This window comes from Papaver somniferum, chromosome 3 (genome assembly GCF_003573695.1).
Source record: "Papaver somniferum cultivar HN1 chromosome 3, ASM357369v1, whole genome shotgun sequence".
Classification (NCBI taxonomy): Eukaryota; Viridiplantae; Streptophyta; class Magnoliopsida; order Ranunculales; family Papaveraceae; genus Papaver; species Papaver somniferum.
The window spans coordinates 1,494,372-1,512,960 of NC_039360.1; the positions used below are offsets into that span (position 1 = coordinate 1,494,372).

Consider the following 18,589-nt stretch of genomic DNA (forward strand, 5'->3'; position numbering starts at 1 on the left):
AATCTTGTAATGTGGCTAAACATGTTGGTTACAAATATTGGGGTCCTTTCATATTCTCTCTTCCTTGATGGGCGGTCGAGATTAAATGAAAATTCTAAATCCTATGAACCTTGGTCCTCCTTCTACCTATAAAAGGAACTTTATTACCATCAAAATTAAGTTCATGTATTTTATTATTCCATTACACAAAAAGGTCAAGAAGGAGAAACTAAGAGTTTCTCAAGGTATTACCGCTGCCACAAAGATGAGCATGTCGTACTACGGACTAGCGTTACCAGGTATTCTTAATAATCTCTACTAGCATATTTACCATGTGATTATCATGAAGTTCAAGATCCTATAATTAACGATCTATAAAATTAAATCTTATATAAATATTTTCTCTCAACTTTCTCACCAAGTCTCTGAGAGACAGAATATACGCTAACCCCTATACCTTGCCATCTTACACCTTATATAAGAAATTTACATTATGGATTACAGATCATAAAACAACATTTTACAGCTCATAATGTCTAAAGTAACCTTCACTTTCCATGTGGTCCAAGAGGTTTTTTGGGTGACAATCTTCCCTGAATCGATGTGGCCTCCAAATATCTCTATTTTTCTCATGCGACATCGTGCGACTTTCCCTTCTTTTACCTGGATGCCATATTCTCGTGTGATATTATCGTCCACGTATGGTTTTCCTTTCCTCTGGCTGACCTTCTCTTCTCGTGTAACGTCATTGTTCTCGTGTGGTTCTCCTTTCCTTTGGCTAACCTTCTCTTCTCGTGTTGTCATTGTTCTCGTGTGGTTCTCCTTTCCTTTGGCTAACCTTCTCTTCTCGTGTGACATCATTGTTAACCTCTGGTATGACTTGTACATCTCTAAGTATATGTCTCTTAGGATGGTTTTAGAAACATTCTCGTGCCCTTATATTTCAACACATGGTCGTGTGATATCTAGTATCTACATGTATATATACCCCCAATGTTGAGCATGGATGTTCATACAATCAACTTCCTTGCATTTGTGTGATCTACTGCAGTTTATTAATATATGTTACTTTTATACTTAACATGAGCGAGGAATCCATCAATTAAATGGCAACACCATCCGAATCGTATGAGAATCCGCTGCTCGTGCCTCTGGCGAGGGTCGCTCGACTCTTCCTTCCCTAGCCAAGCCCTACGATCCAGCCGATTACACCGTGGATTCCTTCTTCAAGCAATATCTCCCACGATATGCCGATCGTGGATACTAAGGATGGAGTGTTCTCCTTCTTCGGGTTTCCTTAAAGGAAGGAGAGAAGAAAATCCTAGGTGACGTGGACTTCCCCAACAACACCAATCAAAACCTTCGCTTCTCGAGCGACGAAGCATGGATGAATTTCCCCGTGATCCTTGAGGGTCCCTGCATATGAGGAATTCATGCAAATGGGTCCACACGCCTGGGTCCCCAAGAGCCCCACTCCTTTAAAACCTACAAACCCTGGGTATTGAATTGGCCCGAGATGCCTGTTAATGTAATTCTCGCTTTCTAACTCACTTCTTTTTCGATTCGTCTTTTTCTGACTTCTTTAACTTGTGTCTCGCAGTATGTTGATCGTGAAAGCATGCCAAAGAAGAAAAAATCCCAGAAGAGATCGTCTCTAGAGGCAAATGAGGTTTTCCTTATGATCATTATTAGTTTATTATCATGAGTTTTTGTTGTTAACCTCACTTTTCTCGTATGTAGGGCGATTCTGGCAGAGGAACCTCTAGTCTTCCCATAAAGCAGCGTCTTGACAATCCATCTATGAAGCCTGAGATTCCAAAAATAAAAAATAGGCCTTCTACTTCAACTCCTTCCCAAAAACAAAATCAAAAAATTCCACCACCCCCTCCTCATGCTAATAAAATTCCTGCGGAGATCCAAGAAAATATTGCGGATTCTGCCGGTCCTCCTTATTCTTATCGAACAGAGGTCGCGCTTCCCGAGAAATCTATTCTCTCCAACCGTGCACCTTCCGTCGAGATGGACCCTCAGACACAAGATATGGTTGTCGTACCGTTCAGCGAGGAAAATCAATCTTCCACCCATCTTGTGGTTTCTTCCTCAGCCGTTCCCGACAACATGTGGAGGGAGTTTTTTGAGGTGTCCAGCCAAGGGACTCAGATTCCTCACCAGGCTAAGGTCTGCTCCGCCCTTTCGAGGTTATGCTAGCCCGACTTTCCTTTGGAGGAGGCTCTTCGCGAGAGGTTGCCTTCACGGACATATCGGAAGAACACCTTGCGGGTCTTGGTGTTTTGGTAAGTTTTCATCCTTTCCTTACATTATTATCCGATGCTATGGTCTTAACGGATTACTCATACTCTTGATTTCTGACAGGATCATCATTGTCGCTGGATAATGCTGAAGGCATCTTGCCGAACTCCAAAATTCCAAGAAGGAAGTTTCTCGCCTTCTCGCTAACCTTGTGAACGAGACAAATAGGAACAACTCTCTCCATGCTAGGAACTCTGAACTTCAAGGTTAGATTACTTCGGCTTATTATATATATGCATCACTTTACTAATCTTCCGTTCTTAATTCTTAATACTCAGATCATCCCCATTGTTAAGCTCGCTGTGTGAAGCGCGAGATGGAGAAGTGTGAATCCAAATTTACAGCAGAAGACTCTCAAGTTGAAAATATAAAACTGAAACACCAAGTGTGTGATCTGAATACAGAAATGTTGAACTTGTCAGATCAAGTGAAAATATAAAGTTGACCATCTCATGAATGAATTGTCCAGTACTGACGAATTGAACCTAACCCTTGAGGATCAATTGGTTCAACTTAAGCAGAAGCACGAGGGTATTAGAATAGAGTATTGCAAAGCTCTTCTCAAAAATGAAGCACTCAAAAAGGTTCTCCACGATAAAAATGCCTTGGTTAAAAGTCTTCAGGAGGAGAAAGATGCTTTGTCGAGTGAGAAAGATAAAAGAATCAACAAGAAGGACAAAATCTTTAAGAAACTCCAAGAAAAATACTATCGTTTAAGTGTAGAAAACAAACGTCTCGACGATGACAACAGGGTTATTGTCGCACGAGAGACCAAGATTCTCGCTCGTCTGAAGAATTACTCTATTGATGACTTTGACAAGGAACTCGAGAACTTTCGCAATGCCAAACTTGAGATAGCAAAACATGTTAGCTTGAAAGCGGATGTCGAAGAAACTCTTAGGATAACCATAAACCAGAAGGAAGGTAGTCATATAAGACTGCCTTAACTTCTATCTTCTCTTTTTTCTAACTTTTGAGGTAATTCTAATTTTTTCATGTTTATACTTGCAGAATACGAGAAGAAACTAAAGGAAGAGATTCTGTTATTAACAAGTGAGCTATCCAAGATGCAGGCTGAGTCCGCCGAGGATAAGAAAAACATACTGAGCTTGAAGGAGGATTTGCAACTGGCTCAATATGAAAAGAGTGACTCAACCCAAAAAAATCGCAGATCTTCAGACCCAATTGTCTCACGCCAATTCTGCATATACTACTCTGAATAACTAATTTTTGCAATTGAAGCGAGATTCTCGGATACGCGAGAAAGAAACCAGTTCTCAGATTTCCAAACTCCAAAAAAGCATCAATCCCCTCATCCGAGAAAAGTGCAAGGAGTTTGCTGATTATGTCTGCAAAGAATACAACCTGGAACCTATTGGGCTTGCCTCTGATTCCTAGGATGAAGACGATGAAATAAAGGTTGATTATGAAGCCACTGGTGATGAAAGCGAGTCCACTCAAAGTGATGATAACATCGCGGATGGTATTGATAAGGCTCTCCGAGATTTCCCCCTTGGATGGTATGAATTTGATAAGCGATAGAGACCTCTTGGGAGACCCTTCTCGACCAGACTATACCTCTCGTGCTGACCTAGAAGATAATATCCAAAAGAACGAGAAGATTTGCACTCCTCCACCTTCCTGATTCTGCGACTACGTAAACTGTCGCCCCCTTGTTTCTATTCTTCTGGTTTTTTTTCATACACTTTCAGTGTAATGTTATTGCTCGTATATTTTTTCTCACTTTTTATCATCTCGTGTTCGTTTAATTTGTTTTTGTTGGTAGGATGGTGAAGGACTAGATTAGGAAATCTAGTTGGTTAAGGAAACCAAGTACTTGTGTCCTAAGTATAGAAGCTTAAGAGGTTTGTTCTTAGAGCTAAGTGATCAAATATTTAATGTGGTTGTAGTAGTAGTGAGGTTCAAACTCTCGGATTTGTGAAGGAAATGAAATTTTTAGATTTTTAAAATATATATACAAGAATATTAACAATTGTGGTGCGAGAGACTGGGACTAAGGATTCGGCTGTTTTTCATTTTCAAGTGATTCAGAATTTAATTCTAGGCGTTTATAGTTCAAAACAAAATAATTATTGACTCTATTCTTTGCCAAAGTAGATTTTATAAAAATATTATTTGTATTTTGTAAGCATGGCGCATCAAGAATCCCTAGGACTAAGCATGCTCCATCAAATAAAATTCACAAATAATTAATTAAAATCTTAATTCAATTAAAATTAGTGCAAAAGTAAATAAAGAATTAAATATAATTACCACATGGATGAAACACAGCTTCCTCCGTCGTCCCAGTGCTTGGGTTTAGTTCCTCATATTAATCATAATTTCAGAATACATGTATGAAGCTCAAAAAGTTGATTAAAGGGAAGTAAAACAAATGAACAGAAAAATTGCAACAGAAATAACTGTTGCAAAGGCGCTATTCACCGTTACAAGAACAAAACGGTAAGAGGATAAAGGTGTCGTTGTCGCGTTTTCATGACACACTACGACTGTCAATAAACGACTGTCTTCAACAGTATGTTCTTCGTGTTCTTCACCTTCATCAATGGCAGCAGCAGCAGCAGAGAGAAATCATGGTTCTCGACTCTGGTATCTCTCCTATCTCCTCCCAACACTCGAGCCCTCTTATAGACGACTTAGGATCGTATTTATAGTCTTTTAGAGCCCAAATATCCGACCATAAAGCCATATATTCTCCCATTAATCCCGTCATTTCTCGCTGCCCAAAAATACCAATAATTTCCATTTTTAACTCTGTCACACGTTAACTTGGGTCATGCACGCTCCAATTTATCTTACCCACGCCTCATAAGTTGTCGAATGCCTCCATATCACTCCATGCACGGCAAAAACATAATCGAACTCGTGTTTCAGTTCATGTTGCTCTGTTTTGAGCTCGAGAATCAAATCGATATTTCCAGCCAATTCCGATCGAAACAATCACCCACAAATTGTTTACTAGGCCAAATCACAACTTGCTACCAAAAATCAGCCATTGAATCTCCCTAGAACACCATCAAAAATCAACCGAAAATTCTGCCAGAGAGTAAAAACATTTCCCGCCAATTTTTTTTTTGAATTTTGGAAGAAGGTCACCCTTATCCAAAGTGCTGGGGAGTAAATATCAATTTGGGTGGAAATAGTAATTTTGGGGTGGAAAAGGTAATTTTTCTGGGTTCCTCCGGTACATTTCTGGGGCGTTTACGGTGCATTTATGGGGTGCCTACGGTACATTTCTCCGGGGTGTAAAACACTGCTTTTTGAACCCACTTCACCACAAGGGCTTATTTCTCTAAAAATACCTACAAAGACATAAAATAATACAATAAATATAAAATCGAGCACTAAAAATACATACAATTGAGACATATTAGACACAAAAATGTGACTATCAAATACCCCCAAACTTATTATTTGCTAGTCCCGAGCAAATCAAAACTACAAAACAAAATAAAATAGTGACCGAGTTAACCTCGGGAGGGTTTACCAGAGGTTTACCCACAAAACCTTTACCTCCAGACCCTAGCTGTCTACACAAAATCATGGAAGACACTAAAGAATCTCCTTGGTTGGCATACAATTATTGACTATAAGAGGAGGAACCCTGATGCGAAATTCCAATTGATGTACACGAGTTTGCACTCAAGCATACTAAAATTCATATAAGTGACAGAGCTCTACTAAGATAGTTTCACTATGGACATCATACTCGGAGTCAAACTAATCACATGAAAAGATCAAGAAGATGGAAAAAGAAAAATGTAGATGGTTGAAAAGTGAACGGTGTTTCCCATATCTGTCTGAAGGCCTCTGCCAAGATGAACCTAACCTAAATGACTGAGATACCGGTCTGACTAATATCAACACACTGGCATATACAAGGGAACCAGTGGTCAATAACCCTAACTCTAGGTCAACACAACTGACATATACAAGGGTACCAGCGGTCGACTTTATTTAATTTTATTCCGTTTGGTCTAATGGTCAAGTCTCAATTTCTCTTCTCTTCTTTTTTTTTTTTTTTTTTTTTTTTTTTGTATCTCTATCACTCTATTCCACCCTAGCAATAGTAACAACTTGAATCGTGTTCCCCACCGAATCACTTGAAAACGAAAAGTAAAAATAGAAAGTGAAAAGGACTCGACAAGATAAGGCGAAACTATCATGTTATTTGTAACACCTGAGCTCTGTGCTTTTATGAATAGACTCTATAGATGTTTCCATCTAGTCAGATTGGTTCCTCAACTCCTAAAACCAAGATGTTTCCATCCACTTAGATTGGTTAGTGCCTACCTCAATAAGTATAGATTTCTAGGCTCTGGAGTATATTTATTGCAACTTAAAAATTTTCTCCCATACCCCCAAACTTAAATCTAACATTGTCCTCAATGTTCTAAAGATAATTTTAAAAGCATGAACAAGGAGAAACGATTACCATTTAAAGCAAAAAGAGTTAAGGAAGGATATTACCGTGTTGCATGAGATTGGGTTACCTCCCAAGAAGTGCTAAATTTAAAGTCTTCAGCCAGACGTAGGAAAGGTTTAGTCAACTCGAACCGTATAACAGTAGCCGGAATAACTGTGGGTCTTTAAAACCAAAAAGAGCTGACAAAAGGAAACTGCAGTGAACCAACAAAATGAACAAGACTAGCATGCCCTTACCTAGTTTCCTGATAACTATCGCTAATTGTGGTTCATGTTCAGGTTCTATGAGAGGGTCTAAATAGAATATTTTCATTGGCTGCGTTTCTTCATAGATGAGATCCGAATCATTAGGTCGTAGAGTCTGTATAAACTCAAATAAGAACTTAGAATCACGAAGTAATAACCTAAATAATTGAGGATCCTCTAAGTCAATTAGATATGACTTACATAGTTGACCACAGTGAGAGTAGTGGTCATTCTTAAGAAAATGTGTCGATTCTATTAACCTAAAGTACTTAGGCTTAGTCTTAGAACTTAATAAGTGACACATTTGAGATCTATACGTTCCCACAATTGGAAGAAAACTATTTGGAGGGAAAACAAAGTCAATCTGGGTATCATATCCTGGGAAAACCGCATCAACCAGAGGATGGGTTTCTAACGACTGAAATTCTTCCTGGACATCATGAGGTTCGGGAAAACGAGTATGAAGATAATCTTGTAAGATGGTTGAGGCATTGATGTCAAGTCCCAAGTGAGGGATCTTTCTAAGAGTTAAAGTACACGGAGAATGATGATTACCCCCAAACTTAGAGTCTTCAGTGTCTCTAGATAGACTGGTCACAACTTCCCTAATTTTTATGTCATCAGATTCTTGAAAATGGGAAATTGATTTTTCTAAGTTGTAATCTTGTGGGTGATTCTCAGGATAAACCGGTTCCTCTAAACCACCATCATATAAAGGATTATGAGAGAAAGTTTCTAGTAAAGGCTCATTAACTAAGGTGTTAATCATAGTTACTTCCTCCGATCCACTAATAAGTTCATCAAATAATGGATTGTCCAATACTATGTAGGCTAAAGGATCATGAACTACATCGTCTAAAACGGTGGTATCCCTAATCAAATCCTCGTCCTTTTGAATAGGTGAATAATCATAAAAATTATTTGGATTTGAACTAGAAATAATATAATCACTATAAAGTTCAATTGGATTAATATATTCCTGATCACTATGCCTACATATTTCAGATTCTTCATTACTACTATTCTCATCATCATCATCATTATAATAACATGAAAATGACCAATCCTCATCTAAACATGTAATGTTACCAATTCTAACCTCTTCATCTTGATTATGCAAATAATTATCCTCATTTTCAAGGGTATTATTGGAAACACTGTATTGGACATTATTTCGAGCAATTCTTTCGTTCGTCTCAGCTATCAGCTTGAGGGATTCCTCTAGAGGAAGTGTTCTTTCATCATAAACATAGTTATTCATCTCAGCTAACTTACGTGTCGACTCTTCTAATTTCCTGAGAGACTCTTCTAGAGAAGGAATAGGAACTGAAGGATCATAAAAAGGACTACTTTTCAAAAGTTTGATTGTATCCTCTAAAGACGAAGAACTAGTATTATAATCTTCTTGCTCGTAAGACTGATGCACATGCGGATAGTAATTGGGCTCACTATGGTATGAACCATAACCTTGAAAAGGTTGGCGTTCCCAAACACTATTCTCACTATGGTCATAATACTGATGATGTCTGTATTCAAATTCAGGTCGATACTCATTGTATTGGCTTCTATTGTACCAGTTTGACATTCTTAATTTGCAAGGGAATTCTATACAATCACAAACAAGGCCGACTCGACTTCACCAGAACAAACCTAAAGATTTCTAGCAAACAAAAATCATGATGGCTCCACTTAGATTGTTTCTAGACCAGCTTCTATCTTTCGAAAGGGAATTCGTTACAATTTGAGCAGACCCCTCTGGAATCAATCCGAGTCAAAGTAAGTTGAATCGAGGCGAGGGAAGCTTAAGAGCTTTGAAACCCAAGGCCTCACCGCAGTACAAGGCGGCGCGGTCACGCATTCAACTCACAGAAACCGTCATGAACTTCGAAGTATGCTAAAAGAATAACCAATATCCTTCGAAAAATTTTCCTAATAAGCTCGATACCCAATAGGTCTCTTTCTAATCAGATTTTAAGGCTTAGGTTCGCGTAAGGTTTTTGTTTTCCTAAGGCGCGCAAGAAGGGAGCGGTGATGAAATCCGAACCCTTATCTTGTCTAGGCCAGGCCTTGCCCTTTACTAGGAAAATTAAAGACAGTCTGATTCGTCCTCAAACAATTAGCACCTTAAGGCAGACAGTAACCCGCTTGCAGGAGATTCGCGGGTGTTTCGATGGACTTACCTCCCGTACCAGACGTGGGATGAACCGTTGTCGTCGACTCGAGCCACGACTCCTATGCCGTGTGCGAACCCGAGGGGCCGAGGTGATATTGTAATCACCGTCCTTCCCTGCAAACAATTTAATAATAACCTTTTTTTTTTTTTTTTAATTTATAACCTTTCCGTAGGGTTTTAAAAAAATTAAAAATGTCCAATGTTCAATGTCCGGAAAAAAAAAATGTCCAAAAATAAAAGATTACAAAAATAAAAACTTTAGTTACAGTTTTCTAGAAAAAAAAAATATCTAAAAAAAAAATATCTAAAAAAAAAAAGAGTCCTTCGTCTTCTTTCCGTTCTTTTTGCTTTAAGCTTTGCTCCTAGTCTTTATGAAATCGCCAAAAATCTTTGACAACTTCTTCTTCTTCTTTTTTTTTTCGATCCTAGCCTCAAAACCTGTATCACAAAGACAAATACCCAAAGAACGTAAAAAAGAACAAAGAAAAAAAAAATCTAAAAAAAAAAATTCTACCTAAACACAATTCCCCGGCAGCGGCGCCATTTTGATCAAATATTTAATGTGGTTGTAGTAGTAGTGAGGTTCAAACTCTCGGATTTGTGAAGGAAATGAAAATTTTAGATTTTTAAAATATATATACAAGAATATTAACAATTGTGGTGCGAGAGACTGGGACTAAGGATTCGGCTGTTTTTCATTTTCAAGTGATTCAGAATTTAATTCTAGGCGTTTATAGTTCAAAACAAAATAATTATTGACTCTATTCTTTGCCAAAGTAGATTTTATAAAAATATTATTTGTATTTTGTAAGCATGGCGCATCAAGAATCCCTAGGACTAAGCATGCTCCATCAAATAAAATTCACAAATAATTAATTAAAATCTTAATTCAATTAAAATTAGTGCAAAAGTAAATAAAGAATTAAATATAATTACCACATGGATGAAACACAGCTTCCTCCGTCATCCCAGTGCTTGGGTTTAGTTCCTCATATTAATCATAATTTCAGAATACATGTATGAAGCTCAAAAAGTTGATTAAAGGGAAGTAAAACAAATGAACAGAAAAATCGCAACAGAAATAACTGTTGCAAAGGCTATGTTCACCGTTACAAAAACAAAACAATAAGAGGATAAAGGTGTCGTTGTCGCGTTTTCATGACACACTACGACTGTCAATAAACGACTGTCTTCAACAGTATGTTCTTCGTGTTCTTCACCTTCATCAATGGCAGCAGCAGCAGCAGAGAGAAATCATGGTTCTCGACTCTGCTATCTCTCCTATCTCCTCCAAACACTCGACCCCTCTTATATACGACTTAGGTTCGTATTTATAGTCTTTTAGAGCCCAAATATCCGACCATAAACCCATATATTCTCCCATTAATCCCGTCATTTCTCGCTGCCCAAAAATACCAATAATTTCCATTTTTAACTCTGTCACACGTTAACTTGGGTCATGCACGCTCCAATTCATCTTACCCACGCCTCATAAGTTGTCGAATGCCTCCATATCACTCCATGCACGGAAAAAACATAATCGAACTCGTGTTTCAGTTCATGTTGCTCTGTTTTGAGCTCGAGAATCAAATCGATATTTCCAGCCAATTCCGATCGAAACAATCACCCACAAATTGTTTACTAGGACAAATTACAACTTCCTACCAAAAATCATCCATTGAATCTCCCTAGAACACCATCAAAAATCAATCGAAAATTCTGCCAGAGTGTAAAAACATTTCCCGCCAAATTTTTTTTTGAATTTTGGAAGAAGGTCACCCCTTATCCAGTGGTCGCCCCTTATCCAAAGTGCTGGGGTGTGAATATCAATTTGGGTGGAAATAGTAATTTTGGGGGTGGAAAAGGTAATTTTTCTGGGTTCCTCCGGTACATTTCTGGGGCGTTTACGGTGCATTTTTGGGGTGCCTACGGTACATTTCTCCGGGGTGTAAAACACTGCTTTTTGAACCCACTTCACCACAAGGGCTTATTTCTCTAAAAATACCTACAAAGACATAAAATAATACAATAAATATAAAATCGAGCACTAACAATACATACAATTGAGACATATTAGACACAAAAATGTGTCTATCACTAAGTTAGAAAACCCTATACTTGTAGGAAAGTATTCCTTGTTAAGGAATGTTTCCACTCCTATTGATGTGTATAAATAGCCATAGAGAGAACTAGAGAAAACACACCAGAACTAAGTAAGAGTTCTCTTCTTCTCGTCTAAAGGCTTTGTATATTCCAACCTATCCGGTGATATATAAAATTGCTTATTCCTTCCCGAGGATTAAACCTCGTTAAATACTTGTTCTTCTTGTGTATGTGATTGTATTATTGGCGATATTGAGATACCTCGTAGTAGTGCAAACATAACGCTTCCGCAGGCTTTGGCGCAACAATTGGTATCAGAGCAAGGAGACGCTCTTGGATACGGGTTACTCATATTGAAGTTGAAGTGAAGGTATTTTTATGAAGATTGCTTGAGGTAATACTAATCTCAAAGGTTCTTTTTTATATATATATTTGGTTGTTTAAGAAGAATGGTTGACGGAAATAAACCAGTTGATCCGAAAAATCCTTTAGGTGAACATTCGGAGTCCACAAGTAAAGATAAAGAAACAAAAGAAGAAATACTTCATTCACATAGATCACAACTCAAGGTAGAAAAGTTTACAGGAACCAATAACTTTGGTTTATGGAGAACAGACGTAATGGATGCTCTTGTTCATCTTGACCTAGAAGAAGCTCTAGAAGGTCAGCCAGTGGAGATGTCTGATAAGCAGTGGAACAAGATGAATAAATTATGTCTTGCTTCGATACGAGGGTGTTTAGCAACTGCAGTAATAGTTAATTATCAGCACGAGACTTCAGCTAAGGATCTCTGGGAAAAGATAGAGAAGGAATACCTTGTGAAGAACGCGGCCTATAGGATACATCTTAAAAGGAATTTGTATCGCTATAACATGAAGAGAGGTGCAACCCTAACCGAGCACCTAGATTCATATAATAAACTTCTTGCTGAGTTGGTTAACTACGATGAGAAGATCAACGACGAGGAACAAGCTTTGTGTTTGATAAACTCTCTTCCTGAAAAGTATGAACCCGTGATTAAAGCTTTAATGCACGGCAAGGATAAGATTGCATACGTTGAGGTCACTATATCATTGCGCAGTGAGGAGTTCAGGAAGATGGATCGTGAAGACCTTGCAAGTGAAGCTAATAATAATTTGCTTCTTGCAAGAGGTCGTTCATCAGACAGGAGAAAGAAGAATGGTGGTTATGGTAAAGGTAGAGCACGTTCTAATAGTAGAACGCAAATGCAGAAAGATGAGTGTGCTTGGTGCCGCGACTTTGGTCATTGGGCTAAGGATTGTACCAAGCGTAAGGCAAGAGAAGGAGATAATAGTAATACCGAGGTGAACATTGCTAAAGGTAATGAAGAATCAGATGATGCTTCTGATTTCTCGCTAACGGTAACACCATCAGCTTGTACTATTACAGATGGTACATGGGTATTAGATACTGGAGCAACGTATCATATATGTCCATATCGGGACTGGTTCTCAAGTTTTGAAGAGCTTAATGGAGAAGTACGTATGGGAAACAATCATACCTGCAGGGTGATTGGGATTGATATTGTTCGTATCAAGATGCATGATGGTATGGTTAGAGAGCTGAAGGAGGTAAGATTTGTACCTGCCATAAAGAAGAATCTGATTTCACTCGGAACTTTGGAAGCTAAGGGCTATAAGATAGTCGCTGGAAATGGTGTTCTAAAGGTAATCTCTGGATCTATGGTAATCATGAAGGGCACGCGTCATCATAACTTGTACTACTTGATTGGAAGTACAACAACAGGGGATGTGTCTATTTCTGAACACATCGAGAGTGCAGCTACCAAGAAGACAAAGCTATGGCACATGAGACTTGCACATCCAGGTAAGAAGTTGTTGCATAGGTGAATTCAACAAGACTTGTTGAAAGGTGATATTGCCTGCAAGTTAGCATTTTGTGAACATTGTGTTAAGGGCAAGAAAACAAGAACAAGCTTTGGCACATCTATCCACAATACTAGTGGAGTTCTTGACTATGTTCACTCAGATGTTTGGGGTCCTTCCAATAATGCATCATTGGGAGGGAAACATTGGTTTGTGTCGTTCATTGATTATTATTCTAGGCATGTATGGGTGTACACCATGAGGCATAAGGATGAAGTCCTAGAAATCTTTATGAGGTGAAAAAAGGCAACTGAGACTCAAACTGGCAGAAAGATCAAAGTACTACGTTCGGACAATGGTGGAGAGTACAAGAGTGATCCATTCTTGCAAGTATGTCAGGATGAGGGGATAAAGAGGCACTTCACAGTTAAGAAGAAACCACAACAGAATGGGGTAGCTGAACGCATGAATCGTACTTTTTTGGAGAAGGTACGATGTATGTTATCTAATGCTGGATTAGGTAAGGCGTTTTGGGATGAGGCAGTTACGTATGCGTGCTTCCTCATTAATAGGTTGCCATTAGCTGCATTAGAAGGTAAAACTCCTATGGAGAAATGGTTTGGTAAACCATCTTATGATTATGACTCAATTCATATCTTTGGTTGTCCTGCGTGGTATCATGTTAGTGAAAACAAGCTTGATAGCCGTGCCGTGAAAGGAATCTTTGTGGGTATGAAGAATGGAGTAAAAGGGTTCAAGATTTGGAATCCAGTTGAGAAGAAGATAGTCAGGATTAGAGATGTCACATTTGATGAGATGTCTATGGTAAAGTCTTGGGGTTCTCGGCAGGTGGAGAACAGAAGCACCAGTACTAGTGAGCCTTTGCAGCAGGTGGAGATTAATGCAACTCCACCAATTCCAGTTAAGTCTGTATCTGTTGAGAATACTTTTGAAGACATTGGGTCCGCAAGAGAAGTATCTACTGAAGTTCCAAATGATAGTGATGATGTTGAGGAAGAGGAACAAGAGTCAATAAAAGATACAGAAGTTACGGTCACGGAAACCATAGCAACCAGCAAACCAAGAAGATCAACCAGGAAGACTGGTTGGATGAATGATTACATTACTTATGCATTACCAGTTGTTGAAGATGGTACTCTTACTTCCTATTTAGAAGTTGTACGTAGTGCAGAGTGTAAAGAATGGGAAGGCGCAATGCAGGACGAGATGGAGTTTCTTTACAAGAATGGCACATGGATTCTTATGAAGCTTCCGAACGGTAAGAAGGCCATAGGGTACAAGTGGGTATATGCTAAGAAAGAAGGATCTTTAGCGAATCAAGTTCGCTACAAGGCAAGGTTAGTTGAAAAAGGTTATTCCAAAAGAGAAGGGATTGACTACAATGAGGTGTTCTCTCCGGTGGTAAAACACTCATCAATCCGTACTTTGTTGGCCTTGGTAGCACAATATGATTTATACCTAGTTCAGTTAGATGTTAAGACGGCGTTCTTACATGGGTATCTAGAAGAGGAGATCTATATGACTCAGCCGAGTGGGTTCAAGGTTGCTGGAAAAGAAGATTGTGTATGTAAACTTAAGAGATCGTTGTACGGGTTAAAACAGTCTCCAAGACAATGGTACAAGCGATTTGACTAGTTTATGATAGGCCAAACATACACAAGAAGTTACTATGACCATTGTGTATACTTTAAGAAGATACTTGATGGGTCTTTCATATATTTGCTCTTGTATGTCGATGATATGCTGATTGCATTGAATAACAAGAAAGAGATTGATAATTTGAAGAACAAGTTGTCATCTGAGTTTGAGATGGAAGATCTGGAAGAATCTAAGAAGATTCTTGACATGGAGATTCAACGTGACAAAGAGAAGGGTAAATTTTGTTTGTCTCAAAAGGCATATTTGAAGAAAGTGTTACAGAAGTTTGGTGTCTACGAAGGAACTACATTTGTAAGTACTCCCCTTGCTGCTCAGTTTAAGTTGAATGCTCGTATGTCTCCCACTACTGAAGAAGAGCGAAAGTATATGGCCCAAGTCCTATATGCTGAAGCTGTTGGTAGCTTGATGTATACGATGGTGTGTACAAGGACCTTTTTGGGGTAAAAGTTCTTATGAACCTGGTGGAGGTCTTCTAGAAAGTCCATTTAAGAGAACTACGGTTGGGTTTGATTCATATTGAGGATACGTAGGCAGCCAATGATGGTTCAATCGACGTTGGAAGATGGAGGTAATTTTGTCTATTGATCGTTTCATGCATGAATGCATGATCCGAGGTGGAGAATTGTTGGTAGGATGGTCAAGGACTAGATTAGGAAATCTAGTTGGTTAAGGAAACCAAGTACTTGTGTCCTAAGTATAGAAGCTTAAGAGGTTTGTTCTTAGAGCTAAGTTAGGAAACCCTATACTTGTAGGAAAGTATTCCTTGTTAAGGAATATGTCCACTCCTATTGATGTGTATGAATATCCATAGATAGAACTAGAGAAAACACACCAGAACTAAGTAAGAGTTCTCTTCTTCTCGTCTAAAGGCTTTGTATATTCCAATCTATACGGTGATATATAAAATTGCTTATTCCTTCCTGAGGATTAAACTTCGTTAAATACTTGTTATTATTGTGTATGTGATTATGTTCTTGGTAATATTGAGATACTTCGTAGTAGTGCAAACCTAACGCTTCCGCAGGCTTTGGCGTAACAGTTTTCTTCTCCACAACTTTCTTTTTATTATCCCTCCTATGGTATGATCTTTGAAGGAGGATCATAGGGCCATATCATTCCAATATTTTACCAATAACTCAAAAATAATGTACAAGAAGATTATATTTCAAAGTAATGCACGAGATAGACATTTCAAATTTCATATTACTTAGCTTGCTTTCGTAGTTATTATTGTTGTTTCTCGTGCTCTTTCTTCGCGTCTCATTGAGGTCTTATTTCTTCTTTTATTTAATTTATTAGGTCTTAATATGCCTCCTAGTTAAGGTCTTATTTTGCCTCCTTTTTTTATCGTGCCTTAATGAGATTCTGTTTGGCGACGAAGTTCAGGCCTTAATTGCTCCCATGAGCAATAGTTCGCAAACTTCGCCTTATCTGGTCACTCATCTCCCTAGAGGAGGGTGTCGTCCCTTTATGTTCCCCCTGATTTCCTTTTCAAGGAAGCTTACCCCTAACTGATACAGTTGGGCTCCTCCCACCCAGATTTTCCAACAATCAATTTTTTGTCGTGGCCTCTTATCCCTTCGTCGTTAAGTAGGGGTGTACAGTGGACGGATGGTTGCGGATTAGGGGTCACCCGCAATCAAACCGTTAAAATTGCGGATTTGGAAAATTGAACCGTGACCCGGCCAATCACCCGCGGATTTGACCTATGCGGATCAGCGGGTTGTACAGGCCGGATGCGGATTAACCGCGGATTTGGTCCAAAAAAAAGTAAAAAAAGAAAAATTACCAAACTTATAAACTGATATTGATATTGTTTGAAACTACCATGAGCTTTCAAACCCGAGCAAAAGGATACAATTAGTAATGGACTTAGTGCCCAATACTTAGGAATTGAATCAGGAGGGATTATGGCTAACTTAGGAATTGTATTCATGCCCAGTACTTCAAACATTGTGGTCTAAATTAGCATGTATTTAAGCCCAATACCTGTACCGGAATGATGCTAAGCCCATGGATGCCCCAAGCTCAGCGAGCATGAATATGGCTAACTTATCTTTTCTATATAGTACTGGGAGAGCATGAATAATATTCATCTCAAAAAGATATAGAAAACCCCATCCTATGTTACTCAAATGCGGTGCGGATGAATCCGCGGTTTTCAATATTCAACCGCACCCAAACCGCTAAAACACGCGGATTTGAGAATCTCACCCGTGTCCGGCCCATACGTCTTGCGGTTTGAGTGAAATCTGCAATTTTGCGGACGGATACGAGTTTAATCCGTGGTTCCCGTTTTTATGCTCACCCCTGCCGATAAGGCTCTTGGTTCCGAGACCACACCCTAGTGGGTTTCTTGGGGACCAGATTGTCATAGCCAGGACTTGCCAACTAGAAATGGCCGGTGACGCTCCAGACGCCCCGAGTACCCATATCACAACCGTGTACCTCGGCGCCCTGGTCTATTTCTACACCTCATGCCGGATGCCTTCCGCTGGGTATAATGTCAATGGTATACGACGTACAGGCCTTACTTACTACTGCCCCTTGCCTGTTGCGACGTATCTCTCTAGGTTTTCCCAATATGACATGCGATAGGTCTTACTTAGGTGTTCCCTTTGCGTAATGTGCGAACTAGGTTGCATTCCAAAATTGGGTACCTAGCCTCCCTAATAGAGGTTTTAAATGTTTTATACTTTTTTTGGGGTATTATTAGCCTCCTAATGAGGTGTTACTTTCATGTCGAAGAGGTCTTATTTTGCCGTTTTTTGTGGTCTTATTATGCCTATTGAATTGGGTCTTACTGTGCCTTGTAGTTTGATTTCGTTGATGTTAACACAAAAAGGTATTATTTCATTAATATTTAAAGAGAGATTGCAATCTTGGTACTGCGATCTTTTATAACTAAGGATAGTACTTTTTGATATACTTTGGGTTCCATGGTCGATCCAACTTTGGTATCTTGTTGCCTTCACTATCCACGAGCTTGTATGCAACGTTTCCTACAATACATTTGATAACATAGGGCCCTCTCAGGTTGGTTCTAGCTTACCATTTGGTCCTCGCTGGTAAGGAGGAATTTCTTGCAGGATCAGATCTTCGGGTTTGAAGTTACGAGGCTTTACTCTCTTGTTGTATTCTCGGAACAATCACATGTGATAATTCTCCGGATGTTAGAGTGTTACTTCCCGGTGCTCCTCTTGGTCATCCAATATTGACAGTATTAGATCTGTATTCAAATTCTTTTCTCATGGTTCTCTTTTTGTAGTCGGGATAATTATTTCGGTAGGAAGGACAACTTTCACTCTATATGTCAAGCAAAATGGGAACATTTCCGTGGCTTCCCTTCTTGTCGTCCTATAGGTCCATAATACATTGTGGAGATGCTCGCACCTACTTTTAAGTTTTCCATCCAACACCTTCTTTAGATTATCAACAATTTTTTATTTGTCGCTTCTGCCTTCCCGTTGATTTGAGGATATAAGGGAGTAGACTTTCCTTTTCTGTATTTTAAAAACGCTGAATAACATATCAATATTTTCACCCTCAAATTCTTTCCCATTATCAGATACAAGCTACATAGGAATTCCGAACCTCAACCTCTGGCAAGCTTCATATCTACTTGATACTTTTTTCTCATCATCATACATATAAGGCCAGAAATAACCTTGAGTTTTTATTTTGTGAGCCAGCGATCTCGCTCCACTATGGTTCCCCTGCATCTCCATGATGTATATCTTTTAGTATTGCGCTTCCCTCTTCTCGCGATAAACATCTCAATAAGGGTCCTAGAAAAGATCTCTGA

The 18,589-nt window shown here is 38.9% G+C and overlaps 1 long non-coding RNA gene across 1 annotated transcript; it reads left to right on the top strand.

Annotated features, from left to right (window-relative positions):
• Window positions 1-4,109: 4,109 nt before the first annotated feature.
• LOC113360843 lies at window positions 4,110-15,541 on the top strand. The gene is made up of 3 exons (XR_003364827.1): window positions 4,110-4,172; window positions 12,343-12,344; window positions 15,515-15,541. It is a non-coding gene; the product is annotated as an uncharacterized LOC113360843 (long non-coding RNA).
• The last annotated feature ends 3,048 nt before the right edge of the window (window positions 15,542-18,589 follow it).